The sequence below is a fragment of the Gossypium raimondii genome, chromosome 10, assembly GCF_025698545.1.
Source record: "Gossypium raimondii isolate GPD5lz chromosome 10, ASM2569854v1, whole genome shotgun sequence".
NCBI lineage: Eukaryota > Viridiplantae > Streptophyta > Magnoliopsida > Malvales > Malvaceae > Gossypium > Gossypium raimondii.
This window is the reverse complement of record NC_068574.1, coordinates 50829054-50838783: the sequence shown is the minus strand read 5'-3', so window position 1 is coordinate 50838783 and position 9730 is coordinate 50829054. Positions and strand designations below refer to the sequence as shown.

Below are 9730 nucleotides of genomic sequence, written 5' to 3'. Positions count from 1 at the left end.
TAATCATCCTTATCTACTAACTCCTCTAAATGGTCTACTTGCCATATAAGGACCTCAAATTTTGAATTCCATAGTTATTTGGTACCTTTAGCTACTAGAATTCAACTTTTGCACTTTATGCAATTTGGTCCTTTTCATCAAATTAATCATGAAATCAGTAAAATTTCTTATCAAAATTTTCATACAATATTTCTATCATACTGTAGACTATAAAATAATATTAAAATAAATTTTCTACCTGACTCGAATTTGTGGTCCCAAAACCACTGTTCTGATTTCACTGAAAATGGGCTGTTACAACTCTTCCCCTTAAGAAATTTTCATCCTCGAAAATCTTACCAGTAAAGAGGTTCAGTTATTGCTTTCTCATAGTTTCTTCAGGTTCCTAGGCAGCTTCTTCTATTCCGTCTCATTGCCAGAGAACTTTTACTAAAGCTACCTTTTTATTTCTCAAATCTTTCACTTCTCGTGCCAAAATTTTAATCGGTTCCTCACTGTATGTCATGTCAGGCTGAATCTCAACATCTGTCAGAGAAATAACATGTGAAGGATCTCACCGATACCTTCATAAAATAGTCACATGAAAAACATTGTGAATCTTTTCTAATTTCGATGGTAAAGCTAATCGGTACACAATGGGTCCAATTCTCTTAATTATCTCATACGACCCAATAAATCACGGACTCAACTTTCCTTTACGATTGAACCGAAGAACTTTCTTCCAAGGTGAAACTTTCAAAAATACTTTGTCACCAACTTGAAATTCTATCTCTTTACGTTTAATATTTGTATAGGATTTCTAACGATCGGATGCTGCTTTCAAGCTATCTAGGATCACTTTCTCTTTTTCTTCAGTTTCACGAATCAAATCAACTCCATGTATTCTTTTCTCACTGAGCTCAGTCCAATACAATGGGGTTCTACATTTATGACTATATAGAGCTTCATACGGTGTCATTTTAATGCTTAACTAAAAATAGTTATTATATGCGAATTCGATTAACGACAAATATTTCTCCCAATTGCCTTTGAATTCTAAAACACAACACCAGAGCATATCCTCAAGGATCTGAATCACATGCTTAGATTGACCATCAGTCTGAAGATGAAATGCAGTTCTAAAATGTAATTGTGTACCCAGAGCTTCTTGTAACTTGTTCTAGAATCAGGATGTGAAAATCGGATCTCTATCTGAAATAATGGAGAGTGGACACTCCATGCAGTCTGACAATTTCGAAAAAATATAAATCCGCTAATCTGTCCAGGGAGAAATCTATACGTACCGAAATAAAATGTTCTGACTTCGTTAAACGATTGATGATTACCCAAATGGCATCTTTTTTTTTAGAGATAGAAGTAATCTCGATACAAAATCCATTGTAACTCTGTCCCATTTCCATTCCGATATCGTCACTGGCTGTAACAATCCTGAAGGTACTTGATGTTTAGCTTTAATTTGCTAACATATCAAACATCTAGATACAAATTCAGAAATATCACGTTTCAATCCCGGCCACCAGTACATCTGTTTCAAATTATTGTACATTTCATTACCCTACAAGTGAACAGACGTAGTACCATTATGAGTGACATGCAAAATTTTCTGTACAAGCTCTGGATTTTTCGGTACGCAAACTCTACCTCTGAATAACAAACAATCATCGGGTCTTATCTAAAATTATGAATCAGAATTCGACTCACACTATACTCGTTTAGCTTGCAACTCATAATCACTTTTTTGAGCTTCACAGATTTGCTGTAGAAATGCCGGTTTAGCTTTTAACTCAGATAAGATTGAACCATCATCAGACAATGACAATCGGGTATTCATCGCTCGTAAGGAAAACAAAGACTTTCTACTTAGAGCATCTGCAACTACATTTGCTTTTCCTAGATGGTAATCAATAATCAAGTCATAATCCTTCAACAGTTCAAGCCATCTGCGTTATCTCAGATTCAAATCTTTTTGTGACATCAAATACTTTAAACTTTTATGGTCGGTAAATATATGACACTTTTCACTGAACAAGTAATGTCGCTGATTTTTTAGCGCAAAAATAATAGCTGCCAATTCTAAATGATGTACCGAATAATTCTTTTCATGTGGTTTTAGCTATCTAGAAGTATAGGCTATTACTTTACCTTCTTGCATCAAAACACAGCTTAAACTGTTCAATGATGCATCACTAAAAATCACAAATTCCTTACCTGATTCAGGCTGAACCAGAACTGGTGCTTCGGTCAACAGGGCTTTCAACTGATCAAAACTTTGCTGACATTTATCAAACCATTCAAACTTCACATCTTTCTGTAATAATCGTGTCATCGGTGAAGCTATCATCAAAAATCTTTTTACAAATCTCTGATAATAACTAGCTAATCCCAGAAAACTTCTGACTTCAGATATATTTTTCGATGGTTTCCAATTAATAATTGCTGAAATTTTATTCGAATCAACTCTAATACCTTCAGCTGAAACTATATGTCCCAAAAAATGAACTTCCAAAAGCCAAAATTCACATTTGCTAAATTTAGCATACAGTTTTTTTTCTCACAAAGTTTGCAGAACAATTCTCAGATGTTCGGCATGCTCAGTCTCATCTCGAGAATACACCAGAATATCATCAATAAATACCACAACAAGTCTATCCAGATACGATATAAAAATTCTATTCATTAAATCCATAAATACCGCAGGTGCATTTGTTAAGCCAAACGACATTACAAGGAATTCATAATATCCGTACCTGGTTCTGAATGTCGTTTTTGGTACATCCGAATGTTTCACTCGTAATTGAAAATAACCAGAATAGAGATCAATATTTGAAAACACTATAGCACATTTTAACAGATCAAACAAGTCATCAATGCGGGGCAGTGGATACTTATTCTTGATTGTGACTTTGTTGAGCTGTCAGTAATCAATACATAATCTCAAGGATCCATCCTTTTTCTTAACAAACCGGTGCACCTCAAAGTGAAAAACTAGGTCAAGCAAAACCTCTGTTAGTCAGTTCTTGTAACTGTGCTTTCAACTCTTTTAATTCTATAGGGTGCTATCGATATTGGTGTTGTTCTCGGTACCAGATCTATAGCAAATTCAACTTCTCTGACCGGTGGTAATCTGGTACTTCATCTAGAAACACATCAGGATACTCACAAATCACTGACACTGATTTAATCTTTGATTCAAACACTTTAGTATCCAACACATAAGCAAGGTAAGCATGATAGCCTTTTCTCACATATTTCTGTGCTGATATGGCTAATATCATATTAGACAACTTGTCCGATTTATCAGATTCAATACAAAGCATTTTAGCATTCTGACATTTCAACACAATATGTTTTTGTTTACAATTTACCACGGCATCATGCTGAGTTAACCAATCCATACCAAATATCACATCAAATTTATCAAATGGTAATAACATCAAATCAGTTCAGAAATAATAACCCCATCTCATTAACGGGCAATTCTTAAAAATTTTATCAACCATCATATACTGGCCTAGGAGGTTCGATACTTTAACCACGAATTCAGTGGACTCAACAGGTAAATTTTTACTAAACACTAAATTTGTGCAAATATATGAATAAGTTGAACCAGGATCAATTAAAGTAGTTACATCAGTATCAATAAGAGAGAAAGTACCAGTAATAACATCTGGCACAGAGGCATCTTCAAGTGCACGAATAGCATAGGTCTTAGCTGGTGCTCGTGCTTCAAATTTTACAGTGGAGTCTTTTGTCACACCACGACTACCACTCGTATTTCCAGGATTACAAGGCGGTTTACCTCTTATAGTTTTATTGCTCGGTCTCGAAATTTAAATAGTATCTTTTTAAGGTTTCTCTGGGCAATCTCTAAGATAGTGGTCAAAAGAACCATATCTGAAACAAACTTCACTTTTCATTCTACATACACCAAAATGTAACTTATTACAGTACTTGTACCTAGGTTTGGTCTTTCTAACACTACCCGCACTTGCTACAGATGTAGCTTAATATCTAGAACTAGAGCGTCGGGTACCTCTGTCTCTACCGGAGTATCCTGCAGAGGTAGTAGAATGGTCATGATACTTTTTTGATTTCTTCAAGGCTGATTGGTATGACTATCCCATAAATCTACATAATTCAAGGATGTAACTCACTGTTGAACCCCTTGTAGTGCACACGGCCTGGGACACACCCATGTATCTAGGTCGTGTGGGTCAAAAACCTATACTTTTATTTTTTTAATTAATTTTTAAAAATCTAATGAAATCAAAATAAGAAAATTAACAGTGTTAACACTCGGGTTGCCTCCTGAGAAGCGCTTATTTAAAGTCCAAGCTCGACTTACCTTGTGCGCACAATTACTAAGGTTCGCGGAGCTGAAGCTTCTCTCTATTATTTCTAAAATCGTCACCACTATAAAGTTTGAGCCGATGATCGATTACCTTGAATGTGCCATATGCTGGATGAGTTAACTCTATAGTACCGTATGGGAAAATGATTTGTACTATGAATGGACCTGACCATCTTGATTTCAGCTTTCCGGAAAACAACTTGAGCGTTGAATTGTATAAAAAGACAAGATTTCCAGCTACGAATTGTTTGGGCTACTTCAAACGAGCATCGTGGTGTCGCTCTGTCACTTCTTTATATAGTCACGATTTTTCGTAAGCATTCACTCGATACTCATCTAACTTGTTCAGCTGCATCAATCTTTTCTCACCTGCAAGTTTGATATCATAGTTTAGGAATTTTATTACCCAGAATGCTTTGTGCTCTAGTTCAAACGGTAAATGACAACTTTTTTCATAAACAAGTTTGTAAGGAGATGTTCCTATAGGTGTTTTAAAAGCAATTCTATAAGCCCATAAAGCGTCATCTATGTTTATCTCCCAATCCTTCCAATTTGACTCTACAGTTCTTTCTAGGATACGTTTGAGCTCTCGATTTGCAACTTTAACTTGTCCACTAGTTTTAGGGTGATAAGGGGTAGTTGTTCTATGACGCACCCCATACTTATTAAGAACTTTATCAAATTGAGCATTACAAAAATGCATACATTTATCACTAATAATTGCTCTAGGTGTTCCAAATTGAGAAAAGAGTTTCTTAAGAAATCGAAATACCACTCTAGAATCATTGGTAGGTAAAGCTTGAGCTTATACCCACTTTGACATATAATCGACCGCTACTAGGATGTATTTATTACCAAATAAGCTAAGAAATGGGCCCATAAAATCAATACCCCAAACATCAAATGTTTCACATGATAGCATATAAGTTTGAGGCATTTCACCACATTTAGAAATATTACCTGTTCTCTAGCATCTATCACAAGAAGTAACATACCTGTTTGTGTCCCTAAACAGTGTAGGCCAATAAAAACCTAATTCAAGTGTTTTATGTGTTGTCCTAGTCCCAGTGTAATGTCCTCATATTGGTCCTAAGTGACAGTGTTCCAAAATTTTACTCATTTCTAATTTTGTAACACACCTCTGAATTACTTGATCTGTACATACACGAAAAAAAAAGAATTCTTCCAAAAATAATTTTTCATATCGACAAAGAATCGCTTCTTTTGATGATGTGTCAACCTTTCTGGTAGGATGTTACCAGCTAAGTGATTCGCAATATCCGCAAACCAAGGAACTTCAGAATAGGTTATAACTAAGAATTCTTCCTCAGAAAACGTGTCATTTATCTCATTCTCGTTAAGCTCCTAGAGATGTGAATTCTCTAGCCTGGAAATGTGGTCTGCTACAAGATTTTTAGCTCCTTTCTTATCCTAGATTTCTAAATCGAATTCCTGCAATAATAAAATTAATCTTATAAGTCGAGGTTTTGTATCTGATTTAGTTAGGAGATAACGAAGAGCTGAATGGTCAGTGTAAACAACAAATTTAGATAATAGCTAATATGGTCTAAATTTATCGAATGCAAAAATCGCAACCAACAATTCTTTTTCTGTAATAGTGTAATTTTCTTGTGCAGCTGTCAACGTCTTGCTAGCATAATAAATTGGTTGAAAATGCTTGTCTCTTCATTGTCTAAGAACTACACCTACTGCAAAATCACTCGCATCACACATTAGCTCAAAAGGTAAATTCCAATCAGGTGCAACCACAATCGGAGAGTTAATTAATTTTTCTTTAAGAGTATTAAATGCTTCTAAACATTCCTGACTAAAATAGAAGGGCACATCTTTTTCTAGGAAATTTATTAAAGGCTTAACTATTTTAGAAAAATCTTTAATAAACCTTCTATAGAACCCAACATGTCCTAAAAAGCTTCGAATAGCCTTAACTGAACTAAGGGGAGGTAATTTTTCAATGGTTTCAATTTTCTCTTTATCAACCTTAATCCCTTTACTAGAAATTTTATGGCCCAACATAATCTCTTCTCAAACCATAAAGTGACATTTTTTCCAATTAAGCACAAGGTTTGTTTCCTCATATCTCATTAGAACTCATTTTAAGTTTTTAAGACAAAGATTAAAAGAATTATCGAATACCAAGAAGTTTTCCATGAATACCTCCATAATGTCTTTTACAAGTTCATCAAAAATGGCCAACATGCAGCGCTGAAAAGTAGTAAGAGCATTACATAATCCAAAAGGCATTCTTCGATAAGCAAACGTACCATATGGACATGTAAATTTTGTTTTTTCTTGGTCCTCAGAAGCTATCGAGATTTGAAAGTAGCTAGAGAGTCCATTTAGGAAGCAATAATACATATGCCCAAATAATCTTTCTAACATTTGATCAATGAATGGCAAAGGAAAGTGATCTTTTCTCGTGGAATCGTTCAACTTCCTATAGTCAATGCAAACTCTTCATCCCGTAACTGTTCTTGTTAGAGTCAACTCATTCTTCTCGTTGGCTACAACAGTCATGCCTCCCTTCTTAGGAACAATCTGCACTAGACTCACCCAAGTACTGTCAAAAATAGGATAAATAACTCCAGCATCTAGAAGTTTAATTACCTCAGCCTTAACGACTTTCTTCATGTTTGGATTTAGTCGTCTTTGAGCTTGTATGCATGGTTTGTATCCATCATCCATTAAAATCTTATGGGTACAAAAAGGACTAATCCCTTTAATATCAAAAATCTCTCAAGCTATAACTCTTTTATGCTCCTCTAATACTTGCAATAACTTATCCTTCTCATTTGGGTGCAATTCTGAAGCAATAATCACTGGTAATGTAGAATTATTTCTAAGAAACGCATACTCTAGGTGATTTGGTAATTGCTTCAGTTCCAATTTAGGAGGTTCTTCAATAGAGGGTTTTAATTTTAATTCATCATTTACCTCAATGCCCTCATAATTCTTTTATCTCAATGAAGACTCATTAGAATTTAAATCAATTTTTATCTCACTTACCACAGCAATATCGTCAGCTACCTCCTCTCCTTGGACAAGACACAGTTCCAATGTGTCCTTATGAACAATTTCCTGTAATGAATCTTAAATAACATAGTCAATAGAGTCAATAAAATAACATGAATCATCTTGTTCTCTAGCGAATCGCATGGCGTTGTATATTTTAAAAATAATCTCTTCATCACCTACCCTAAGCACAAGTTTACCATCACTCACATCAATGATAGCCCTAGTAGTAGCTAAAAATGGGCGACCTAAAATTAAAGGCACCTCAACATCCTCATCCATGTCAAGCACAAAAAAATCAACAGGGAATATGAATTTATCTACTTTTACAAGGACATCTTCAATAATACCTCTGGGATATTTAACAGATCTATCAGTTAATTAAATACTCATCCTAGTGGGTTTTAGTCCTCCAAGACCAAGCTGCTTGAACATTTTATAAGGCATCAAATTAATGCTAGCACCTAAATTAGCTAATGCTTTTTCAATATTTAAACTACCAATAAAACAGGGAACAATATAACTTCCTGGATCTTTCTGCCTACTAGGTAGTTTATTTTGAAGAATAGTTGAACATTCCTCGTTGAGTACCACAGTGGATAGCTATTCAAACTTTCTTTTATTTGTTAATAGCTCTTTTAAAAATTTTACATATGTTGGCATCTGCGAAATAGCTTCAACAAAAGGTAAGTTAATATGCAACAGTTTAAAAAGTTCAAAAAATTTACCAAATTGTGCATCCATGCGGTCTTTCTTCAACTTTGCTGGATATGGGATCGGTGGTTTATATTCTTTAACTACCGGTGTTTCACTCATTTTAGGTTGTACCCCCTCATTTTTTTCCTTATCAGATTCCTGTTGCAGCTTCTTTTCAGGTTCAGCCAACACTTTCTTATTCCTTAGTGTAATTGCTTTCACATGCTCTTTTGGGTTAGGTTCGGTGTTACTAGGTAAACTACCTTGCTGCCTTTCTGAAACCAATTTAGTGAGCTATCCAATTTGATTTTTGAGCCCATGAATAGACGCTTGTTAATTTTTCAAAGCTGTCTCGATGTTTTGAAAATGAATCTCTGACACCGAAATAAATTTTGCTAACATATCTTCAAGGTTCGATTTATTCTCTTATTGATGAGGTTGTTGCTGAAAGCCTGAAGGGGGTTGTAGTCTTTGGTTTCCTTGACCACCCCATGAGAAATTTGGGTGGTTCCTCCATCCCGCATTATAATTATTACTATAAGGATTGTTTTGAGGTCTAGAATTATTACCCATATAATTTATTTGCTCATTCTTCATGCTAAGACCGAAGGGTAAATACTCTGAATTATTTATTCCACCTCTATTTTTGTCTCAATGCATCACCGAATGTACCTGTGTAGAAACACATAAACCATCAATTTTTTATTCAAAAGTGCTACCTAATTTGATAACATGGTGACCGCATCTAGGTTAAAAACAGCAGCTGCTTTCGTCGGCTTTGTCCTCATAACTTGCCACTAATAATTATTCAGTGACATTTCCTCTATAAACTCATAAGTCACTTCAAGTGTTTTGTTTACAGTGTATCACCGGCTGCAGCATTGATCAATTGCCTAGTTGAAGGATTCAAACTGTTATAAAAGGTTTGAACCTGTAACCATAAATAGAACCCATGGTGAGGGCACCGTCTCAATAAATCCTTATACCTCTCCTATGAATCATATAGGGTCTCTAAGTCTATCTGAACGAAAGAAGAGCTATCATTCCTCAATTTGGCCATCTTAGTCGGTGAGAAATACTTCAGTAAAAATTTCTCGGTCATTTGGTTCCATGTAATGATAGAACCTCGTGGTAAGGAATTCAACCATTGTTTAGCTTTGTTTCTCAACGAGAAAGGGAACAACCGTAAGCGAATGGCATCGTCAGAAACGCCATTCATCTTGAAAGTATCGCAAACTTCCAGGAAATTAGCCAAATGAGTATTTGGATCTTCGTCTTGCAAACCATCAAACTGAACAAACTATTGGATTATCTAAATAGCGTTCAACTTTAATTCGAAGTTATTCACAGCAATGGTGGGTCTCACAATACTCGATTTAGCCTCAGTTAGAGTGGGCTTGGCATAATCATACGTAGTACGATGAGCCAAATTTAGATTTTCAGGGTTCGCAGCAACCACAAGAGGTAGCTGATTATTCTGATTATCACCCATCTCTTCAGTGATAATAATAACGTCCTATTGCTCTTCCACTATATACTGTCAACTATGCCTTGCTTCTCTACGGTTTCTGCTGATTATTCTGATTATCACCCATCTCTTCAGTGATAATAATAACGTCCTATTGCTTTTCCACTATATACTGTCGACTA

The 9730-nt window shown here is 35.2% G+C and overlaps 1 non-coding gene across 1 annotated transcript; it reads left to right on the top strand.

Moving 5' to 3' along the window:
• The first annotated feature begins 9027 nt into the window (after positions 1-9027).
• LOC128034257 (small nucleolar RNA R71) lies at positions 9028-9134 on the top strand. The gene has a single exon (XR_008190387.1). It is a non-coding gene; the product is annotated as a small nucleolar RNA R71 (small nucleolar RNA).
• Positions 9135-9730: the final 596 nt, after the last annotated feature.